Consider the following 25,311-nt stretch of genomic DNA (forward strand, 5'->3'; position numbering starts at 1 on the left):
CGGGTAAGTGGAGCTGAGTCCACGGCCAGATCAGCCATGATCATCTTGAATGGCGGAGCAGGCTCGAGGGGCTAGATGGCCTACTCCTGTTCCTAATTCTTATGTTCTTATGTTCTTATGTGCCGACCAAAATGTCCGGGAAGTCAGCGGGAAGCGGCTTCCTGACTGATGAAATCCAGCGACAGGAGATCGTCGCTGGTGACCCTGGAGTAAGGTCCCTGACACAAGGTGGGGGGGATCCCAGTCATGGGGGGGGGGAGGAAGGTCGGGGCACAGGAGGCCCAAGGTTTCCTTGTGGGGCTCGGGTTGGCACTCCAGCTCCTCCTAGCCCTCCTGGCCCTCAAGACAACTTCAAAAAAAATGTCTTCTTCTTCTTAGGCAGTCCCGCGGGGTTGAGGATGACTTGCTCTCACACTAACACCCGTTCTCAGGTGACTGATGAGACCAATGCAGGACCTACAGTCTCTGTCTCTGATGGTGGTTGGAGGGACGGGTGGGTGGGGGGGCCTGGCTTGCCGTGCGCTCCTTCCGCTGTTTGTACTTGACTTCCGCGTGCTCCCGGCGAAGAGACCCGAGGTGTTCGGCGACTTCCCGGATGTTTCTCCTCCACTATGAGCGGTCTTGGGCCGGGGATTCCCAGGAGTCTGTGGGGATGTCACTTCTTTTCAAGGAGGCATTGAGGGTGTCCTTGAAGAGTTTTCTCTGTCTTCCTGGGGCTCGCTTGCCGTGACGTAGCTCAGCGTAGAGCGCTTGCTTTGGGAGTCTAGTATCGGGCATGTGGACAATGTGGCCCGCCCAACGGAGCTGGTCGAGCGTGGTCAATGCTTCGATGCTGGGGATGTTGGCCTGATTGAGAACGCTGGCATTAGTGCGACTATCCTGCCAATGGATTTGCAGGATCTTGCGGAGGCAGCGTTGGTGGTACTTCTCCAGCGCTTTGAGGTGTCTGCTGTACATAGTCCATGTCTCTGAGGCATACAGGAGTGCGGGTATCACTGCTGCTCTGTAGATCATGAGCATGGTGCCGGGTTTGAGATCCTGGTCTTCAAACACTCTTTTCCTCAGGCGACCAAAGGCTGCACTGGCACACTGAAGGCGGTGTTGAATTTTGTTATCGATGTCTGCCCTCGCTGATAGTAGGCTCCCGAGGTCTGGTAAAACTTACTTTTCTGTGCTTCTTTGTTCCCTAGCTGCTGTTTATGGCAGGTTTTACATGACGGGGAAGCCACCATTGGTCCCCTGCTCAGGCATCAGGTTAAAATGGCAGATGTCGTCTTCGAAGCTTGATCTACATACGATAAGAGAATCCCCTGCCATCTTGGGTTGGGTGTGATAAAAACAGAAAATGCTGGACAAGCAACATCGACGGAGAGAGAAACAGTTACTGGGCCGGAAATTGTAGTTGGAGGCTTCCGATCCAAATTCTATTTACGAAAGTACCTGGTGGTCCCGGAGGAACAAACACTCGTGCTCCGAGGCCTGGATACGCCGCCCAACGCAGGGGCCCACGTATCCCGGGAACGTACGGGCATCCTGGGGTCATGTGGGCAGAACCACCAATCGCAATGCAGGATTCACATTGGTCGTAGCGGGTGCTCCGAGCTCACAATACTATCAATGAGAAAACCCCTAACATCAAATAAAACACATACATTCGTAAAAAAAAAAACACTTCATTTAAAAAAAAAATTAATAGAAATTAAATGTATAAAGAACCTGTTCTTGCCGAACACTCTCCAGTTCTGACCCGAAACATTAACTCTGTTTCCTCTCCACAGACGCTGCCTGACCCGCTGAGATTTCCAGCATCCTCTGTTTTTATTTCAGATTCCAGCATCCGCTTTTGTAATAGAAATTAAATGTTGTATAAAAAAAGTTATTGTTTTGAAAATTAAAAAAGAAATGTTTTAATAGTGTTAAACAGAAACTTCATGGGGCAGGGTTTTTAATATAAAACTAAGCAATAACATTTTTTTTTAAAGTCTTTTAAAACTCTCACGCTGGTAAAAGCAGGCCTTACGCCTGCGCTTCGCGTGCCTAAACCCGGGACTTGTGGGCCTCTTTGGGCGCGCACATCGTACCCCCCCCCCCGAGAGACCGCCATTTATGGCCCAATGTTTCAGATCGATGACCTTTCGTTGGGTGTCCTTGCCGCCTTGCCTGCAGCATAAAATTGTAGTTGGCCAGATTGGAAGAGGAAATGAGTGGGGAAGTCCTCCCACTCCATTTTAACTGGTTTCTGCCGGGCGGGTGGAGTTAAAATCGCGCCCAGAATCTCGCAAAATGACTCCTTTAAAACCATGGCCCTGAAATTCCGTCGCAGGCTTCCCCCGCGGGCAATTGCCTCCGACCTGAAACATTTCTACGGATTTACCTGGTGGTCCCGGGAGGAGCGTGGGATTCCGGTGGGGGGGGGGCGTCTCTTCCCGCGCTGCGGAGCGCGCTCCTGTCCTCCAGGTTCCCATGGAGACGGTGCAGTCATGTGTGACTGCTCAACCAATCAGGTACAGTCTTCCACAGCTTCTCATTAAGAGCAATGGGAACTCCGTATCTACCAGATCTCATTGCTATTAATGAGAAAAAAACAAACACAGTAACACCAAATAACAAATAAAAAACACGCCTCACATAATAAAAACTAATTGAAATTAAAGTTAATAAATATCTCAGAGAAAAAAAATTTTCTGAGTTTTTAAAAAGATTTTAAAATTATGGTTTTAAATAAATTTAACGTATTGGCAGGGTTTTAAAAAATAAAATGTGTTTTTTTAATTTTATTTTTTATGTTTTAAGTGTGTTTTAAAACTCTTACGCGTGTAACAGTAGGCTATGCTTTTATCAGGCACAAGAGTTTTGAGGACATTTGCTGGGCAAGATATGGGTAAATATCGCAATCTTGCCCATGCAAATGTCTTGGCTCCCGAGATGCGGAGGATCTGTCCAGCTCCAGCTCGACAGATTGGAAAAGCCGGTTTTCAGCGCAAGTTCTGAAAACCGGCTTTTGCGATGCCTTCCTGGGTCCGTACATACTCCGTGCACACTCCATACCGACCCAGGGAGGCTGGGATTTCAGGGCCCTTATTTCATTTTGGCTGACTCAAGCTTCACACCCTGAGAGGCCAGATCTACTAGACCTCTGAACCTTAATCATTGGCTGCCTGAACTAAGAGAGGGAAAGAAAGAAAGAAAGACTTGCATTTATATAGTGCCTTTCACGACCACCGGATGTCTCAAAGCGCTTTACAGCCAATGAAGTACTTTTGGAGTGTAGTCACTGTTGTAATGTAGGAAACGCGGCAGCCAATTTGTGCACAGCAAGCTCCCATAAACAGCAACGTGATAATGACCAGATAATCTGTTTTAGTGATGTTGATTGAGGGATAAATATTGGCCCCAGGACACTGGGGATAAATTCCCTGCTCTTCTTCGAAATAGTGCCATGGAATCTTTTACATCCACCTGAGAGAGCAGACGGGGCCTCGGTTTAACATCTCATCCGAAAGACGGCACCTTCCGACAGTGCGGTGTTCCCTCAGCACTGCACTGGGAGTGTCAGCCTAGATTGCTGTACATTCGGGTGACTGGGTAGGGAAGTGGAGTGGTGGCCCAGTGTGACACTCCCTGTCTGAGGGTAGAATTGCAGCAGAGCGGGACAATTTTTCCAATTGATGAACTGATAAACAATAAGTCTGTCACTTCCACCAAAAAAACCTTTGAGAAATGAAAAGATTTTACACTAGAGTTTATAAAGTTGTATGTGCGGTATAAACAGTACACTGATCAAATGGCAAACAGACCACAACACTTGTTTACTCTGCAGCCAGTCAATAGTTTTTACTCGAGCCGTACCATCTGTATAAATATTACATTAAAAATAACAATATCCCTAACTGCATTTTACGCAGTTCCCATTTTATTGTGTGATTATTTTACATGTAAATGCAAACCACTTTGACATTCCACCCACCCCCCCCAATCCCCGCCAAAGAATTCATGATCTCTTTTTAGAATTTATGAACTAATTTTGGTTAATTTGGGGTTTTCCACGATCTTCAAATGCCGGCTCTGTGGTGAGTGATTGCGAGGACCATCTTGAAGGTTGGCAGCACCTCCCTGGGCAGTGCTGAGAGGCAGAGAGAGAGAGATCGCGGACTGCTAATCATGTGGCATTACTTACAAAACCACAATAAACATGGAAAGTGTCACAGTGAAAGGCAGAACATTGACTCATTTTTCCTGTTCAAATAAAGCAAAGCTACCTAGCTACTGCCGTGTCAAAAAGGAATCAGATAGTGCACACTCTTAATGGCTTTGAGTGCACAATGGTTTATAATGGCTTCTGATTTATTGCCCTCTCCTTTATTGTTCTTTCCTCCTTACATTGTCTGTTTTCGATAAAGCCTTGGCTCTATTCAATAGAACCACAATCATTTTGTGTCTGATAATCGTCTTTCTGTCAGTTCCAGTGAAGCGGGTTCTTGTTCAAAGGCTCCGAGAACGATTACTAAACAGTAAAGAGAAAAAACAAATGCCTCTGCGGGCAGCGAGATCTAATCTGATATAATCTCTCACGGGGAACTTGCAACAATCGCATGTCAAATCATGAATTCATAGAATTAACTGCAGATGGATTCCCTGCTCAGGCCTGGGTTAAAATTGCAGTCGGGTTCCAATGATGTCAATCGGGCCACGACATGCGCGTGTAACGAAAGTCAGGCAGCATCTGTGGAGAGAGAATTAGAAGTTAACGTTTCAGTTCTATAACCCTTCGTCAGAACCTGAGACAGACCTGAAACGTTAACTCTGTTTCTCTTTCCACAGATGCTGCCTGACCCGCTGAGTATTTCCAGCATTATTTCAGATTCCAGCATCCGCAGTATTTTGCTTTTGTAAAGAAGGACCCTGTGGACTCCGGGCAGGTGTCCTTGCTGTCTGCTCGGGAGTGAGGTTAAAATTGTAGATGTAGCGATCACAGCGGTTTTCGGACAGGTAAGAGTCAGAGCGATATTAATTGCCCGCCCGCCAGGTTTCTGCTGAGTGAGTCGGGTTAAGGAGGCCATTCGACCCATCGTGCCTGTGCCAGCTCTTTGAAAGAGTGATCCAATTAGTTCCACTCCCCCTGCTCTTTCCCCATAGCCCAGCAAATCTTTCCTTTTCAAGGATGTACCCAAATCCTTTTTGAAAGTTACTATCGAATCTACTTCCACTGCCCTTTCGAGCAGCGCATTCCAGATCATAACAACCCGCTGCGTAAAAATATTTCTCCTCATCTCCCCCTCGGGTTCTTTTGGCAATTATCTTGCAAACATTTTTTAAGCTATAGGCACGATTTTCCGATCCTGGAACTGGTGCGTTATGAGCTTTGCCTTCAAGTGAATCAGGAATGGCTGACTCACCAAGTCTACCAGACCACTGCCCCCCAGTCATCAAGATCCACGGTGCGGCCCTGGACAACGTGGACCATTTCCCATACCTCGGGAGCCTATTATCAGTAAGGGCAGACATCGACGACAAGATCCAACACCTCCTCCAGTGCGCCAGCGCAGCCTTCGGCCGCCTAACAAAGAGAGTGTTCAAAGACCAGGACCTCAAATCTGGCATCAAACTTATGGTCTACAGGGCTGTAGTGATACCCGCCCTCCTGTATGGCTCAGAGACGTGGACCATATACAGTAGACACCTCAAATCGCTGGAGAAATACCAACAATGTCTCCGCAAGATCCTGCAAGTCCCCTGGAAGGACAGACGCACCAACGTCAATGTTCTCGATCAGGCCAACATCCCCAGCATCGAAGCACCGACCACACTCGACCAGCTCCGTTGGGCAGGCCACATTGTTTGCATGCCCGACACAAGACTCCCAAAGCATACCAGTCAGTATTTCTCCAAGCGAGCCACAGGTGGGCAGAAGAAACGTTACAAGGACACCCTCAAAGCCTCCCTGATAAAGTGCAACATCCCCACCGACACCTGGGAGTCCCTGGCCAAAGACCACCCTGGGTGGAGGATGAGCATCTGGGAGGGCGCTGAACACCTCGAGTCTCGTCGCCGAGAGCATGCAGAAAACAAGCGCAAACAGCGGAAGGAGCGTGCGGCAAACCAGACTCCCCACCCACCCTTTCCTCTAACCACTGTCTGTCCCACCTGTAATTCCGGTATAATGTGGATAAATGTGAGGTTATCCACTTTGGTGGTAAAAACAGGAGGGCTGATAATTATCTGAATGATGACAGATTGGCAAAGGATGAGGTACAACGAGACCTGGGTGTCATGGTACATCAGTCATTGAAGGTTGGCATACAGGTGCAGTAGGTGGTGAAGAAGGCAAATGGCATGTTGGCCTTCATAGCGAGAGGATTCAAGTATAGGAGCAGGGAGGTCTTACTACAGTTGTACAGGGCCTTGGTAAGGCCACCCCTTGAATATTGTGTACAGTTATGGTCTCCTGAGGAAGGACATTCTTGCTATTGAGGGAGTGCAGCGAAGGTACACCAGATTGATTCCCGGGATGACAGGACTGACATATGAAGAAAAACTGGATTGACTAGGCTTGTATTCAATGGAATTTAGAAGAATGAGAGGGGATCTCATAGAAACATATAAAATTCTGACGGGATTGGACAGGTTAGATGCAGGAAGAATGTTCCCAATGTTGGGGAAGTCCAGAACAAGGGGTCACAGTCTAAGGATAAGGGGTAAGCCATTTAGGACCGAGATGAGGAGAAACTTCTTCACTCAGAGAGTTGTGGGCATGTGGAATTCTCTACCATAGAAAGTTGTTGGTGCCAGTTCGTTAGATATATTCAAAAGGGAGTTAGATGTGGCCCTCACGGCTAAAGGGATCAAGGGGTATGGAGAGAAAGCAGGAATGGGGTACTAAAATTGCATGATCAGCCATGATCATAGTGAATAGTGGTGCAGGCTCGAAGGGCTGAACGGCCTACTACTGCACCTATTTTCTATGTTTTTGTGTTTCTATGGACTGTTCAGTCACCTGAGATCTCACTTTTAGAGTGGAAGCAAGTCTTCCTTGATTTCGAGGGACTGTCTATGATGATGAGGCTTGGAGCAATTATATATTCTCTGCAAGCTCCCAATGTTATTGGGTCAATCACTGGACTGAGGGGCTGGTTTTAGATGGTCAATTTGAGGAGGGAGCATCAGGTAAAGCATAGAGCAGATACATGTGTTGGTGGCAGCGTCGGGTCAGTTAGCGCATTGGGACGTCTGATGGTCGTGAAAGGCGTTACAGAATTGCAAGTGTTAATTTTCTTTCACTGAATCCAAATCTTGGGCTCAGCTGTACCAGAGATGTTGGTATAAAATGCCGCACAGTTACTTGGCAAAGAAATATCTTTTCCCTACTACGCGAAGCGTATTTCATTATACCTACCTCAATGCTGACAAACATGGAACAATATGGATGTTCGGCGTGTCTGCTCATGATGCATAAGTCTGTACCTGTATGAACATGTGACCAAACCATGGAACAAAGAACCCGAAAACCTGATGATCAGCCAAGTTTGTCAGCTGTAACTCAATGCCTGGCACTGAGTATTCTCCGTGAGTGAAGGAGCCACTACTGATCCGTCCTTACTACACAGTATAAAAGCACACGAGGCCCATGCTTGAGAGAAGGTCAGTCTGTGACCTGTCCTTTATTCCTTAGCACTCAAGTGATGAAGGTGGGTGGAGCTTCCCCTTTTATACCTGAAGGTCCAGGTTAGGAGTGTCTCCCACCTAGTGGTCATTGTTCTCACGGTGTACAACTTAGGTCAGATTATACATGGGTTACATTGCTGGTTGAATACATGACAACTACCTCACTCATATTTTTATGACGGAGTCTTTCTGAGGGAATATTACCAATTCCGGCTGGCACTCCTTTTCCCAGACTAGGGGGATTGTGCAATGTTTTTTTATTAACTGAGCCAACAGGTTTGCTATCTGTCTGACCATCTCCAAATGGAAATTTAATAATCGCTTTGGAAGAAAATTGCGACTGAAAAATAAACATAGGACAGTGAATTGCTGGTGATGGTGAAGAGGCATTGGAAGTGAAATTGGTCTATGTCGCTACAACAACAACTTGTATTTATCATCATCATCATAGGCAGTGCCTCGAAATCAAGCAAGACTTACTTCCACTCTGAAAGTGAGTTCTTCGACCCAATCACAGACCCAATCCACGTCCGGACCAGGGTCAAGCAGGGCTGCGTCATCGCGCCAACCCTCTTCTCGATCTTCCTCGCTGCAATGCTCCACCTCACACTCAACAAACTCCCCGCTGGAGTGTAACTAAACTACAGAACCAGTGAGAAGCTGTTCAACCTTTGTCGTCTCCAGGCCAGGTCCAAGACCGTCCCATCCTCTGTCATCGAGCTACAGTACATGGACGGCGCCTGCTTCTGCGCACATTCAGAGACTTGTATTTATATAGCGCCTTTAACGTAGTGAAACGCCCCAAGGCGCTTCACAGGAGGGTTATGAGATAAAAATTTAACACCGAGCTGCATAAGTAGAAATTAGCGCAGGTGACCAAAAGCTTGGTCAAAGAGGGAGGTTCTAAGGAATGTCTTGAAGGAGGAAAGAGAGGTAGCGAGGTGGAGAGGTTTAGGGAGGGAGTTCCAGAGCTTGGGGCCCAGGCAACAGAAGGCACGGCCACCGATGGTGGAGCGATTATAATCAGGGATGCTCAGGTGGGCAGAATTAGAGGAGCGCAGATATCTCGGGGGTTGTGGGGCTGGAGGAGATTACAGAGATAGGGAGGGACGAGGGCCATGGAGGGATTTGTAAACAAGGATGAGAATTTTGAAATTGAAGCGTTGCTTAACTGGGAGCCAATGTAGGTCAGCGAGCACAGGGGGTGATGGGTGAGCGGGACTTGGTGCGAGTTAGGACACGGGCAGCTGAGTGTTGGATCACCTCTAGTCTACGTAGGGTAGAATGTGAGAGGCCAGCCAGGAGTGCGTTGAAATAGTCAAGTCTAGAGGTAACAAAGGCACGGATGAGGGTTTCAGCAGCGGATGAGCTGAGGCAGTGGTGGAGGCGGCCGATGTTACGGAGGTGGGAATAGGCGGTCTTAGATATGCCGCACAGTAGCGCAAACTGGTTTCACTGCGCATTGGCAGCAGGTTTGGCGATTGAAGTTAATGGGAAAGATACTCGGTGCGGTGTACAATGGGCTGCTGATTCTCTAAGAGCCCCTTTCGTGCTGCCGATCCCCCCCCCAAATCTCATCACAATGGCGAGGCTTGGAACTCGGGCAATTTATTGTTGTGAAACTGCTTTTAAAACCTGTACACTTATTTTTTTTAAATCATAATATCATACAATTTGAAGTTTTATTCTTTCAGTCTGTACTGGGATCCTTTCTATTTTGCATTAATATAAATGATTTGGAATAGATACAAGGGGATCAATACCAAAGTTTGCTGATGGAACCAGATTAGTAAGTATGGCAAACAATGAGGATAAATACAAAAGAAAGAAAGACTTGCATTTCTATAGCGCCTTTCACGACCAACGGACGTCCAAAAGCGCTTTACAGCCAATAAAGTACTTTTTGGAGTGTAGTCACTGTTGTAATGTGGGAAACATAGCAGCCAATTTTGCACACAGCAAGCTCTCACACACAGCAATGTGATAATGACCAGATAATTTGTTGTTGTTATGTTAGTTGAGGGATAAATATTAGTCAGGAGACTGGGGATAACTCCCCTGCTCTTCTTCGAAATAGTGCCATGGGATCTTTTATGTCCACCTGGGAGAGCAGATGGGGCCTCGGTTTAACATCTCATCCAAAAGACAGCACCTCTGACAGTGCAGCACTCCCTCAGCACTGCACATAGATTTATATGCACAGATCTCTGGACTGGGACTTGAACCCACAACCTTTTGATTCAGAGGTGAGGGTACTACCCACTGAGTCACAGCTGACACTAACACAGGAGCTTGCAGGAGGATGTGGATAGGTTAGTGGAGTGGGCAGATAGATAGTGGGAAAAAACATCAGTGAAAGTATGCCCTAAATCATAGAGTCATAAAGGGTCTTGATATTCAGGAACAGAGAGATTTAGGGGAACAGATAGACAAATCTTTAAAAGTGGAAGTGCAAATTGAAAAGGCCATAATAAGGCAAGTGCGATTTATACAAAAGGGTAAGAAAGAAAGACTTGCATTTATATAGTGCCTTTCACGACCAACGGACGTCTCAAAGTGCTTTACAGCCAATGAAGTACTTTTTGGTGTGTAGTCAATAAAGCAATGTAGCAATGTTGCAATAAAGCTTATGGTCGACAGTGATACCCGCCCTCCTGTATGGCTCAGACATGTGGACCATATACAGTAGACACCTTAAATCGCTGGAGATTTATCACCAATGAAGTCTCTGCAAGATCCTGCAATTACCCTGGGAGGACAGACACACCAACGTTAGTGTTCTCGACCAGACCAACATCCCCAGCATCGAAGCACTGACCACACTCAACCAGCTCCATTGGGCGGGCCACATTGTCCGCATGCCCGACACAGGACTCCCAAAGAAAACGCTTTACTCGGAACTCCTACACGGCAAGCGAGCCCCAGGTGGGCAGAGGAGACGTTACAAGGACACCCTCAAAGCCTCCTTGATAAAGTGCAACATCACCACTGACACCTGGGAGTCCTTGGCCCAAGACCGCCCTCAGTGGAGGAAGAGCATCCGGGAGGGCGCTGAGCACCTCGGGTCTCGTCGCCGAGAGCATGCAGAAACCAAGCGCAGGCAGCGGAAGGAGCGTGCGGCAAACCAGACTCCCCACCCGCTCGTCCTCCCAACCACCGTCTGCCCCACCTGTGACAGAGACTGTAGGTCCCGCATTGGGCTCATCAATCACCTGAGAACTCATGTTCTTATGTTAGTATGGAAGCAAGTCATCCTCGACTCTGGGAGACTGCCTGAGAAGAATACTGTCAGGTACAGCAAGGAAACAGAACAAGAGGGCACCACTTAAGTGTTGTGAAAAAGGACAGACGTAATGAAGAGTTATTTCATAGCGGGTGATCAAAGGCTGGAATGGATATCCTGGGAGGGTGATTGAGGCATGGACATTGGATTAATTTAAGAAACTGTAATTGGAAGCTGTGGGTTTCTGAAAGTGTGAGATCAAATGGACTTGTGACAGCTTGGTGTTGTCAGTAAATCTAACAATATTTCTAGGTGAACATCTTCCATATCATTTATGAACTTTTAATGAGCAGCAAACCAAAAATAGATCGGACCACCATTAGTTACAACATCTAAAGCATTGTGTAATTATCATTATCTCCTATTTTCTACTGTCAATCAATCATAGGCAGTCCCTCAAAATCGAGGAAGACTTGCTTCCACTCTTAAAATGAGTCTTTAGGTGGCTGAACAGTCCAGTACGAGAACCACAGTCCATATCACAGGTGGAGCAGATAGTCATTGAGGGAAAGGGATGGTGGGACAAGTTTGCCACACGCTCTTTCTGCTGCCTGCGCTCGATTTCTGCATGCACTCGAGGTGCTCAGTGCCCTCCCGGATGCACTTCCTCCACTTTGGCCAGAGACTCCCAGGTGTCGGTGGGGATGTTGCATTTTATCAGGGAGGCTTTGAGGGTGTCCTTGTAACATTTCCTCTGTCCACCTGGGGCTCGTTTGCCATGAAGAAGTTCCGAGTAGAGCGCTTGCTTTGGGAGACTCGTGTCTGGCATGCGAACAAAGTGGCCTGCCCAACGGAGCTGATCTACTGTAGGTCAGTTCTTAATTCCACATGCTTTTATCTTCTTAAAGAGACTTAACGGTAGAACGTTATATCAAGGTATTGTTTTGGGCAAGGGAAGACCATCCAGCCTGCCCTTCAACCCCCGACCCCTCCACCCTACACAATCCGTTTCCTGACCATGATTCTGGAACGAGAAGCCCTCTTGTGTGGGATGCTATTAAATTCCTCCCTGAGATCCTTATCCACTAAATCTGTAATCACCTTAAAGGGATCCAGTAAATTGGTCAGACATGATCTGCACCTTCTGAAGCCTGGCTCTCTCTAATCAGACTCTGCCCTTTCGCTCATCAATGTCTTGAACACTTTCCTTACGATCAAGGTAAGAACATAAGAATTAGGAGCAGGAGTCAGCCATTCGGCCCCTCGAGCCTGCTCCACCATTCAATGAGATCATGGCTGATCTTCGACCTTAACTCCACTTGCCTGCACTTGATTTCCTTAATATCCAAAAATCTCTATTTTGAATATACTGAAAGACTGAGCCTCCACAACCCTCTGGGGTAGAGAATTCCAGAGATTCACCTCTCTCTGAGTGAAGATGCTTCTCCTCATCTCAGTCCTAAATGGACTAGAAGGCCACTGAGAAGGACAAGGGCAGCAGGCGCATGGGAACACCACCACCTCCACGTTCCCCTCCGAGTCACACACCATCCTGACTTGGAAATATATCACCGTTCCTTCATCGTCGGTGGGTCACAATCCTGAAACTCCCTCCCAAACAGCACTATACGGTAAGCCTCATAGGTTTATAATCTGAAAGTTCATCCCTTGCGTCCTTGTGAAAAATGGGGGTTAACATTTGCAACATTCCAAATCTTTAGCACATTACGGATTCCAATGAACTTTGGAAGATATTGGTGAGGGAATTTGCGATGTCCTCCTGCCTACTCCAGCAGTACTTTTGTCTGGAGCCCTTGTTTACCTACAGCTTCCTAAACTTCTCCACCGTCCCTTGTGACAAGGGTTTCTATTCCACATTCTCCCTTATACGCTCCGCTCTTAAAGAGATGTTAAACCAAGGCCCCGTCTGCCCTCTCGGGTGGATGTAAAAGATCCCACGGCACTATTTTGAAGGAGAGCAGGGGAGTTATCCCCGGTGTCCTGGCCAATATTTATCCCTCAATCAACATAACAAGAAAAACCCAGATTAACTGGTCATTATCACATCGTTGTGTGTGGGAGCTTGCTGTGCGTAAATTGCTTGCCGTGTTTCCCACATTACAACAGTGACCACACTCCAAAAGTACTTAATTGGCTGTAAAGCGCTTTGAGGCATCCGTTGGTCGTGAAAGGCGCTATAGAAATGCAAGTCTTTCTTTCTCTACTCCTGCTTTCACTGGTTAAAAACTCTTAAATAATGATTAATGATTCTGAGGCTTCTCTGCCCTCAAACAGCAGCTCCTCACTTCCACTCATCAATATTCCAATGTCCCTTTATACTGTTCTCCTGCTGCTGGTCTACTTCAATAATACATCGTTATTTTCCTTTATATTTTCTGTACTGTTTCTCTCCTGTGTCCTCTTTGCATAATCGTAATGGATTTCTTGGCCTCTGCTTGATTTTTTTCGTTCTTCCATTCCTATTCTTTCTCTGTACATTTCCGAATTCTACCTGCCCTTTCTTTCTCCCTAATGGCATTCATAACTTCCCTTTGCTTCCTGCTTGGTCCCCAACTTGTTCTGGATAAACTGTTTCTGAAATGTTGAAGAACAGCTCCTTAAAGCACTTCCAATTTCCACTTTCCAATTAAATTCCCCCTTGATTACAACTGAGGCCTTAATGCCCATCATTTTTATGAACCCCTACAGATGTATTTCCACCGCCGTTTTATTTTGTGATTCCTGTAACATATTCCTACCACAGGGAACCACTCTCTTCTATCTTCCAGATCCACGCAGAGAATGTGAGACTGTGGGGATCCCTTTACAAGACACTTTCCGCCCGTGGTGGGGGAGGCGAGGGGGGGCGCTGATGGCTCCCGGGAAATTGCCCGGGAGTCTGCGGAGCTGCTGTCATGGCAGCGCCACGCGCCCCGCGGGTAGTGTCCCGGGCAGCTGCACGTCTGCCGATGACGTCATCGCCATGCACGGCGAAACCGTACCGCCCCGCGGCCCCGCGAGGCAGGCGTGAGTGGGTGTCGACGCCAGCCTTGCGGGTCGGGAAGCCGGCCGACATCCGTTCGCGGGGCGGAAGTTAAAGGGGAGGTCGCCATCTTTTTGCCGACTCTCGGGTCGGCTTCCCCAGCTGGATTTCCGCACGGCCCGGCCCACCGTCCTGCAGCCCGGCAATCCGTTGTGGGTACCGAGGTGCAGGCCTGGTCCCACGCTGCCCTGGTGGCCCAGTGGAGGCCATCGGAGGCCTTGCCGAGTGCGCAGCGGCCCAACCCTTTAAGAAGGGGAGGGGCGTCGAACCGCTTCCTTCCCGGCCCCCGTTTGCGCCCTTGTTTCTACCTAAAGGAAGTGGAACACGCGAGATTGCGCTCGACTTCTTTTGAGGGGTGTAACGGAGCTCCCCCTAGTGGACAAATGCTCCACCTAATGGACTACTGTGGTAATGCAACTACTGATGTAAATAATAACGGATGATGTGGCAAGGTCACATGCTGGCAGTTTCTGTTAAGGAGCCATGTTGTTGTGTGGTGTTAGTGATGTGATAAGAATATATCACAAGGGGCGGTAAACCCACAGGAAGTCCCGCCCCCTGAAGGTTACTGCCCCAATCAGGGCACAGGGCAATTTCACCCCTTGAGTTTCTTCCTCTTAGCAATGAGCAAACTCTCTCTGATAACAAGTTCCAACTTGCACTCTTTTCTTTCTCCTCATCTCCATCCTTCCTCAAGCATACAGTCCTACTGCCTTGTTCCCACTATGTCTCCTTCAACAAGGGGGTCAATAATTCCTACAATACATATCCGCTTCTTATTTATCCATTTTGTTTATTATCGTCATGGTATTTGTGCCAAATATTCTTGTTCTTCTTTCTGTTTACACAAGACTTCTCCCCTGATAGTTGGTCCGAACTCTCATACCCTCTCCCTGCTTTCTTAGCTTAAATCCTTCCCAGCTGCTCAGACGAATGTGAAGGATGTCCCGTTGGTAAAGTTCACCCTTTTCCCCAAAATGGTCCAAGTGGGCCATGAATTGGAGACTCACCCATCGATTGAGCTTCACATAGACCTCCCTAACCTGTCGCTTCCCAATAGGCCCAGCGCCTGACACAGGGAGTGCAGGGAATGGCTTCTGAAATTAGAATCTTCATAGCGCAGGGCCCAACGTCAAAGCGTATGGCTAAATGAGCAGAAGAATGCCTGAGCATCAGGCTGTTTGATCTTTTAAAAATGAAAATAGATATTTCCTTTTCCTTAGTGCGAGAGATTCTGTAAACTCAAAGCTAAAATACACGTTTCAACCAAGAATTCCTTACTTTGGACAGCGTCCTTGTTGATGTGTCGATAATTTTTTGATTTATATCGTGCTTTTAATGTAGTGAAATGTCCCAAGGCGCTTCACAGGAGTATTATGTGATAAAAATTTAGACGCCGAGCTGCATAAATAGAAATTAGCGCAGATGACCAAAAGCTTGGTCGAAGAGGTAGGCTTTAAGAAGCGTCTTGAAGAAGCAGAGAGAGGTAGAGAGGTGGAGAGGTTTAGGGAGGGAGTTCCAGAGCTTGGGGCTCAGGCAACTGAAGGCACGGCCACCGATGGTGGAGCGATTATAATCAGGGATGCTCAAGAGGGCAGAATTAGAGGAGCGCAGACATCTCGGGGGGGGGGGTGGGGCTGGAGGAGATTACAGAGATAGGGAAGGGCAAAGGCAAGCTATCTCTCCTCGTCCTTCTTGACTTGTCTGCAGCCTGGATGTCACATGTTAATACTCACTTTTCTGCACAGTTTCGTGAGATGGAGGAAGCGACTATAATGGAAAAGAAATGAAAATCGAATTGGATATGCTTCAAAATGCGAGTTGGATCTCATTGTTAGGCTTTGCAATTCTCATTGACATAAAGATCATATTTTTCCTAAATTGGCCGTGATTATTGCATGCATTTCTATTGGGTGCCAATCCATTCGAATATTGCTCTCTCCTTTGATAAACTCCTACTGCTTCTGTTTGACTTTTCATTGTCTGGATTCTGATGCCATGTTTTACTCTAATGAAAATCAATACAGACTAGTACACAAAACAACTTACAAAGCTTATTTTACACGGAAATCATTGATTCAAGATATAAACAATAACGGAAACTGCATAAAAATTGATCAGTGGGTTGGTTATTTTTAAGTGCAAGATTTTTCACTGCGGTACTTAACTTTTGCCTTTGTTTTTCTCTGATACATATTTATATAAATATTTGGAATTATTTGTAAACATTTGTCATTTAAATTAATATTGAATAGCCTTCAGGGCTTATTGGTACACCATTTTAAACAAATTGTCTGGGTCAAAACAATTTACAATCTGAAGTAACCTTAGAGCTGATCACTAGCATGTCCCGTAGCTTTCAGCATATAGATGCAACTGTGCATAGTTTGCTAATTATATGGCTGAAGACCTATAAAAAAATACCATTCTATATTGCCATTTACTCACAACCCTAATCTGTGTGTTGTTTCACCGACAGACCTTGCCAAGCTAAAATACTTCAGTTAAAATGCAACCCATGCTTGGCGTGCTGTTAAATTGTGGAGCAAATGCACCAGGATACTGGCAAGACCTTTAGGAGGAAGCAAAGGTGACATAGGATTACACAGGATACACGGCCCAAACAGGCCATGCCGGCGGTTATGCTCCACTCGAGCCTCCTCCCGTCTTTCCTCATCTAACTCTATCAGCATAACCCTCTATTCCCTCTCCCTCATATACTTGTCCAGCCTCCCCTTAAATGCATCGATACTATTCACCTCAACCCCTCCCTGTGGCAGCGAGTTCCACATTCTCACCGCTCTCTGGGTAAAGAAGTTTCTCCTGAATTCCCCATTGGATTTCTGGGTGACTATCTTATATTGATGGCCTCTAGTTATGCTCTTCCCCACAAGTGGAAACACTCTCTCTGTATCCACTCCATCAAAGACTTTCATCATTTTGAAGACCTCTATTAGGTCACCCCTCTCAGCCTTCTTTTTTTAAAGAGAAAAGAGACCCGGCCTGTTCATCCTTTCCTGATAGGTATACCCTCGCATTTCTGGTATCATCCTCGTAAATCTTCTCTGCACCATCTCCGGTGCCTGTTGTAACATGGCGACCAGCACTATACGCAGAGACCAACCTCTACACCAGAGTAAGTGTGCCATAGTGTGAGGGTGAACTCCTTCACACCATCTTAAGCATTTAATGAGCAGTTACAGAGGCCCCGACCCGGGTGGAAGCTAAGTTCTGCCCAAACGAGCGCTGAGATCCCGACGGTACTTTGGGCAGGAGTTTCGTTGAAAAGTCCTGGAAAGACCGGCCGGCGGCAAAAATACGTCTTATGCCCTGAATCTGGGCGGCAGCGGGCGGGAGCTCCCAATCTCGGCGGCAAATGCAATCCTCGGCAAAGTACCTCCGAGGATCGAGTCGTGCCCAGGGAGGGGAACACATAAAAATAAAAATGTACACAAAATAAACCGACTGGAAATCCTTCAGGGGACCCCATCCACCTGAATCGCTGTGAAAGAAATAAATAAAAGAAGTTTACTAACCTTTTTGTGCAGGCCTTCACGCTTACCGTTGGGGTCAGACCTGCCTCCACGCGGCAGTCCTTCCCCCTGCCGCCGACTCCCGCCCGGAGCAATCTGGCGACTCGGCTGGTGGGAGGACACTTACACACACGTTGCGCGCCGGCGGACGTCAGCGGGCGGTTCCCAGCGGTCTTCCCTCCCCGCCAACGGGAGGCCTCCACCAAACTGGCACCGAGGGGACACCACCCAGAAAACTCGCTGGCAGCGGGCGGTGGGTCCAGAGAAGTTACAGCACGGAAACACGCCATTCATCTCAAATCCTCCGTGCCGGTGTTTATGCTCCACTCGAGCCCCCTCCCACCTCGTCTCACCCCATCACCATATCCCTCTATTCCTTTCCCCCTCATGTGTTTATCCAGCTTCCCCTTAAATACATCGATACTATTCGCCTCAACCACTCCCTGTGGCAGCGAGTTCCACATTCTCACCACCCTCTGGGTAAGAATCTCTCCTGAATTCCTTATTGCATTTATTAGTGACTGTCTTATATTGAAGGCCACTAGCTTTGAGCTCCCCCACAAGTAGAAATATCTTCTCTGTATCTACCCTATCAAACCCTTCATAATTTTAAAGACCTCTATCAGGTCACCCCTTGGCCTTCTCTTTTCTAGAGAGAAGAACCTCAACTTGATAGTTATAACCTCTCAGTTCTGGTATCATCCTTGTAAATAATGTTTTCACCTTCTCCAATGTCTCTATCTCTTTTCGGTGTTGCTCCAAGTGCGGTCTAACCAAGGTTCGAAATAAGTTTAACATAACTTCGCTGCTTTTCAGTGCTATTGCTCTAGAAATGCCCCCATTTGTTACATGTCAGATCACGTGACAGCTCTTTCGAGCAGGATTATGGCACGTACCACACACAGGGCTTAAAAACAGAGTTGAATGTAATTTTAGAGTCGAGCAAAGCCAAAGAGAAGGTTTGAAGTTGCTGAAGCTTTCTATATATAAAAGTTGGTCTATACTTGAAAGCCTAAAAACTACTTATGAAGCTGTGACTTGCATTTCTGGTACCCACAAAAAAGATGAAGAAGAAAGATATGCCGAATGTTTTTCCCATTCATTTACAGGATATGGGCATCACCCAGCATTTATTGCCCATCCCTATACAACAGAGTGTCTCGCTGGACCATTTCAGAGTCAACCCCATTGCTGTGGGTCTGGAGTCACATATAGGCCCAGACCGGGTAAGGATGGCAGATTTCCTTCCCTAAGGGACATCAGTGAACCAGAGGGTTTTTCCGACAATCTGGTAGTTTCATGGTCACTGTTACTGATACTGGCTTTTTATTCCAGATTTATTTAATTGAATTTAAATTCCCCAGCTGCTGTGGTGGGATTTGAACTTGTGTCTCCCGATCATTAGTCCAGGCCCCTGGATTACTGGTCCAGTAACATAACCATCATGCTACTGTTCCCGTGAATTGCTTCAATTCTAAATGTTCGAACCTTTTTCTGTGGCCTCATTGGCATCTTTGTCACCCCTTGGTACCACATTTTGGGGCTGAAGTCACCCACCGCCCGAAACAAGTGGCACCCACCGGTCTTGAAGTGTTCTGGGCGCCCCAATGCCAAGCGGGGTGGAAGTGGGGGCAGGGCAGAGTGGTCGACACCGCAAGACATCTGGGCCGCTGTGCAATTTTTGAAAGGGGCAATTTCCCGGGGGGCAATTTCGGGAAGGGGTTGCCGCCGTTCGGAAAGGCCCACACCGCTCCAAAACGGAGGAAGGGCACTTTCGAAAATGGCGGCCCCTCCGTAGCGTCTCGGCGCCCAGTCTGCTTTCAGGCGGCCATGGGCCTTATAGAAAGGGGCAATTGCGGCCCCTTTGAGTTTTTAAATTGCTAGTTAGTTGCAGCTTGGGAGCAGACGCCTAGCGTAGAACCCGTTCTGATGGGGCACCCTGAAGTTGCATTCCAGGGACGATGTGAATGGGAACAGTGGGCTGTGCACAGCTTTCCCCATGTATGTCAGCGGACTACAGTCTCAACGAGACATCGTTGGTCAAGTGCAACATCCCCACCGGCACCTGGGAGTCCCTGGCCAAAGACCGCCCTAAGTGGAGGAAGTGCTGAATACCTCGAGTCTCATCGCTGAGAGCAGGCAGCGGAAGGAGCGTGCGGCAAACCAGTCCCACCCACCCTTACCCTCAACCACTGTCTGTCCCACCTGTGACAGGGACTGTGGCTCTCGTATTGGACTGTTCAGCCACCTAAGGACTAATTTTAAGAGTGGAGGCAAGTCTTCCTCGATTCCGAGGGACTGCCTATGATGATGATGACAGTTTCACGATACTGCATCGGAGGAAGGTTTAAATCTTGTCCGCTTTTCTTGCTCTTGGACGAAGTGGTGGTTTTGGGCGGCAGCACAGCCTGGATATTAGGCAGCACCCCGCCCTGAGCGATGGTCACCTCTACCAGCAGCTTGTTGAGTTCCTCGTCGTTGCGGACGGCCAGTTGCGGGTGTCTGGGGATGATGCGGGTCTTCTTGTTGTCGCGGGCCGCGTTGCCGGCCAGCTCCAGGATTTCAGCGGTCAGATAGCAAAGGAGGCTCTGCTAATTTACAAAGATGTGCTGATACTGAATGAACAGCAGACAGCAGTGTGTATTTCAGTGTAACCATCAATACTCAAAAGCTATTATCTAAGACACTGTGGGATCGTGGCAGAGGTGCGACGAATGTTTGTGGTGGAGGAACGGCGAGAGATCGTGGCGGAGGTGCGGCGATTGAGGGTACGGGGCCCAGAAGAGCCGAGGGCCCAGGGTCAGCACGGGCCCAGCCCACACTGCGATATGTGTGCACACTAGGCCCTGTAGCAGATCAGGTCTCCAGTCGTCCTGGTTAACCCTAGCCACTGGACCAAGACCTCGCTCTGTCAAGCCCGTGTGGTGGCTGGTGTGCAACGGTCACCCCACGTTAAAAAAATCCACGACAGGCATCTTGCACCCCTGGAGTTCAGGACTGGAACATCGGGTCCTTCATTGAAACATCTGTGAACTCGTGTGGAAGCAAGTCATCCTGGTTCCAGGGACCGCCTGTGATGATGGCTCGAGCACAGCAGCCCTGTCGACCAGAGCTCCGGTACCCACACGCTCAACGTATTACCCTTCCGCAGGAGTCAATGTGGATACGGCCCACAGGGAACTGCAGTCCGGCCCGGGAGGAGTGAGACTTGGCTTTGGCCCGAGCTTTACCACCGCTTTTTCCTCTTCCAGACATTTCCCCAATCCACAGGGAAGGTTTATACTGGCTGCCTTGAACAGCTTTAAAGCACAAAGCATGTGAACAATGGGCGACAATTCCTCGTCTGTGCTGATCCCAGCTGGAGCATTAATGCAGGCTATACAAATGGTTTCCCAACCCTTGGGCTGGGGAGGGGGGAAAGCAAGCTACCTTTCTTCTCATGATTGACATCGATTGACCCTTGAGTTATCAAGACAGAAGTCTCACTTTAAAGGGCAATTTACACAAAGATTTCCCATTGTTGCCATTATACTATAGCTACTTTTTGATGTACCAACTGCTTAGACTGCAGTTCAAATACTGTGTGACTCCAGAGATTTGAGCACAGAGATCTAGGCTGACACTCCTGCGCAGTACTGAGAGAGTGCTGCACTGTCAGAGGGGCAGTACTGAGGGAGCGCTGCACTGTTGGAGGGGCAGTACTGAGGGAGTGCTGCATTGTCGGAGGGGCAGTACTGAGGGAGTGCTACAGTGTCGGAGGTGCTGTACCGAGGGAGTGCTGCACTGTCGGAGGTGCTGTGCTGAGGGAGTGCTGCACTGTTGGAGGTGGTGTACTGAGGGAGTGCTGCACTGTTGGAGGGGCAGTACTGAGGGAGTGCTGCATTGTCGGAGGGGCAGTACTGAGGGAGTGCTGCATTGTCGGAGGGGCAGTACTGAGGGAGTGCTACAGTGTCGGAGGTGCTGTACCGAGGGAGTGCTGCACTGTCGGAGGTGCTGTACTGAGGGAGTGCTGCACTGTCGGAGGGGCAGTATTGAGGGAGTGCTGCACTGTCAGAGGGGCAGTACTGAGGGAGTGCCGCACTGTCGGAGGTACTGTCTTTCGGATGAAACATTAAACTGAGGCCTCGTGCGTTCCCCTATGCCCCAACTTTATACATTTCATTATTTTGAAAACCTAGGGACTGGAGAATTTTAGCTACAAAGAAAGATTGGATAGGCTAGGGTTGGTTTCTTTGGAACAGAGGAGGCTGAGGGGAGACTTAACTGAGGGGCCTAGACAGAGTGTGTGGGAAGGACTTATTTCCCTTAGCAGAGAGGTCAACAACCAGGGGGCATAGATTTAAAGTAATTGGTAGGAGGTTTAGAGGGGAGTTGAGGAGAACTTTTTCACCCAGAGGGGGGGGGGGGAGTCTGGAACTCACGGCCTGAAAGGGTGGTAGAGGCAGAAACCCTCACCACATTTACTTGGATGTGCACTTGAAGTGCCGTAACCTACAGGGCTACGGACCGAGAGCTGGAAAGTGGGATTAGGCTGGATAGCTCTTTGTCGGCCGGCACGGACACGATGGGCCGAATGGCCTCCTTCCGCGCTGTAAATTTCTATGATTCTATATTGGGTTACCCCTCAGTCTTTTCTCAAGTGAAAATAAGTTTAATGGTTAACTTTCTAAAAAGAATGAGTGACTTATTTAGCCTTACATTACAAGGTACTTCATTGGCTGTAAAGCATTCTGGGACGTCCTGAGGTTGTGAACGGCGCTATATAAATAAATGCAAGTCTTTCTTTATTCTTTCACTGACTCTGACAGTGCTACTCTGACACCCAAACGGTGATGTATGACACAGTGTATGAACAATAATAAACATGAACCCCTATTCTATGATCATATCGCAAAGATGTACAAGTATTTCAGTAAGAACAACCACAGTGTCCTTTAAGAACAAAGGGCTTGCCTGCTTTAACGTTGACAGCGCTGGTAAATTTATCTTACTGAGCGAGGATTGCACATCAACGCGGCCCTTTACACTGGCTCAATATTTACTCCAGTGATGTTGGGGCAGCGAGCGTAGATTTACAACATGATGTAGTTATGTCATCATCATCATCATCATAGGCAGTCCCTTGGAATCGAGGAAGACTTGCTTTCACTCACTGAAGTGAGTTCTTTGGTGGCGGAACAGTCCAATACGAGAGCCACAGTCCCTGTCACAGATAGTCATTGAGGGAAGGAGAGGGTGGGACTGGTTTGCCGCACACTCCTTCCGCTGCCTGTGCTTGATTTCTGCACGCTCTCGGCGTTGAGACTCGGGGTGCTCAGAGCCCTCTCGGATGCAGTGGAGGAAGTATAGTTATATAGGATTGTACCAGCTGCATCAGACAGTCTGCCAGAGTCATCAACGACCAGACTGACACCCACTGAATGATGTAAGTGGTGATTGAAGCGGAGTGGGTTGAATGGATATAATCAGAAATAAACTTGATGACTTCGATCATCGGCAGACATTCACCATAATTTTATCAAACATTTTTGTTTCTGGAACTGGCAGGCTTCATGATTAATAATAGTTGCAAAAGATACTGAATGTCACGGTGACTGTACATGATTAAGGCTACAGAAAGAACCTGATACATCAGTGGCCTGGAGATGATAAAGGCATTACTGGCAGGGAAATATAACAACCTGAACCAACCACTCAATTTAATTACAACATAAGGAAGAAGTGACAGATCTGGTAATGAGGACACAGCTTAGGGAAAAGAGCAAACTCTTGAGATCGTGAGGGATAAATAATGCAGATTTCTTAATTGATGTTTTTGAAGATGTTAGAACAAAGAATCTCAACGTTTCATTTACATTTAGGGGAAGCAAGTCACCGGGTGGATTTTCTCATACCGACATTAAACGACGCCTCGATTTAAATATCCTCAGCCTTGTTTTTAAATCCCTCCATGGCCTCACCCCCTCCCTATCTCTGTAACCTCCTCCAGCCCCACAACCCTCCAACAATAACAACAACAACCTGTATTTATAAAGCGCCTTTAACGTTGTAAAACATCCCAAGGCTCTTCACAGGGGTATCGTAAGACAAAAAAAATTGTCTTCAGCGCAGTCAAGGCCACCTATGGCTCAAGCACCCAAGGCCCTACCTCACTGCTGGCCAAAAACGGAGAGGTGCTCATCAAGGACAGAGAGGCAGTCCCTGCCCGCAGGAAGGGGCGCTTTGAAGATCTCCTCAACCGAGACTCTGTCTTCGATGTGAGTGTCCTCGACTCCATCCCGCAACATGCCACCTGCCACCATCTCAGCACAACCCCAGCCCAACACGAGATAGAAAAGGCCATCCGACAACTGCAGAACAACAAGGCCTCAGGAGCAGATGGAATCCCTGCTGAAGCACTAAAACATGGCGGAGAAGCACTACTGGCGCGAATACATGATCTCATTTCTCTCATTTGGAGGGAGGAGAGCATGCCAGGGGATCTCAGAGACATAGTAATCATGACCAGTCCATTTGCCAACTGGAAAATGACCCATTTATCCCGACTCTCTGTTTTCTGTTAGTTAGTCAAGGTGACAAGTCCGATTGCGCTAACTACAGAGGAGTTTCACTGCTGTCTGCCACCGGGAAAGTCATCGCGAGAATCCTCCTCAATCGCCTTCATCCTGTGGCTGAAGAGCTCCTCCCAGAGTCGCAATGCGGATTCTGCCCACTCAGGGGCACACTGGACATGATCTTCATCTCGCGGCAAATCCAAGAGAAATGCAGGGAGCAGCACCAACCCCTGTACATGGTCTTCTTGGACCTCACAAGGGCCTTTGACACCGTCAACCGTGAGAGATTATGGAGTGTCCTCCTTTGTTCCGGCTGCCCCCAAAAGTTTGTCACCATCCTCTGCCTGCTTCACGACGCAATGCAAACCGTCATCCTGACCAACGGATCCACCACAGAACCAGTTCATGTTTGGACCGGGGTCAAGCAAGGCTGTGCCATTGCACCAACGCTCTTCTTGATCGTCCTTGCTGTAATGCTCCATCTCACCCTCAATAAAATAATGGGACTAAAGGCGGACAAGTCCCTTGGACCTGATGGCTTGCATCCTAGGGTCCAAAAAGAAGTGTCTGCAGAGATAGTGGATGCATTGGTTGTAATCTACCAAAATTCCTTGGATTCTGGGGAAGTCCCAGCGGATTGGAAAGCCACAAATGTAACGCCCCTATTTAAAAAAGGAGGCAGACAAAAAGCAGGAAACTATAGACCAGTTAGCCTAACATCTGCCGTTGGGAAAATGCTGGAGTCCATTATTAAGGAAGCAGTAGCAGGATATTTGGAAAAGCAAAATTCAATCAAGCAGAGTCAGCATGGTTTTATGAAATGGAAATCATGTTTGACAAATTTGCTGGAGTTCTTTGAGGATGTAACGAGCAGGATGGATAAGGGGGAACCGGTGGATGTGGTGTATTTGGATTTCCAGAAGGCATTCGATAAGGTGCCACATAAAAGGTTACTGCACAAGATAAAAGTTCACAGGGTTGGGGGTAATATATTAGCATGGATTGAGGATTGGCTAACTAACAGAAAACAGAGAGTTGGGATAAATGGGTCATTCTCCGGTTGGCAAACGGTAACTAGAGGGGTGCCGCGGGGATCGATGCTGGGGCCTCAACTATTTACAATCTATATTAATGATTTGGATGAAGGGACCGAGTGTAATGTAACCAAGTTTGCTGATGATACAAAGATGGGTGGGAAAGCAAATTGTGAGGAGGACACAACAAATCTGCAAAAGGATATAGGCAGGCTAAGTGAGTGGGCAAAAATTTGGCAGATGGAATATAATGTGGGAAAAT

At 47.8% G+C, this 25,311-nt stretch overlaps 1 pseudogene; it reads right to left on the bottom strand.

The window, feature by feature from the left end:
* Positions 1–19,722: 19,722 nt before the first annotated feature.
* LOC139280297 (histone H2A type 2-C-like) lies at positions 19,723–20,716 on the bottom strand (annotated as a pseudogene).
* Between the last annotated feature and the right edge of the window lie 4,595 nt (positions 20,717–25,311).

The sequence above is a fragment of the Pristiophorus japonicus genome, chromosome 14 (assembly GCF_044704955.1).
Source record: "Pristiophorus japonicus isolate sPriJap1 chromosome 14, sPriJap1.hap1, whole genome shotgun sequence".
Classification (NCBI taxonomy): Eukaryota; Metazoa; Chordata; class Chondrichthyes; family Pristiophoridae; genus Pristiophorus; species Pristiophorus japonicus.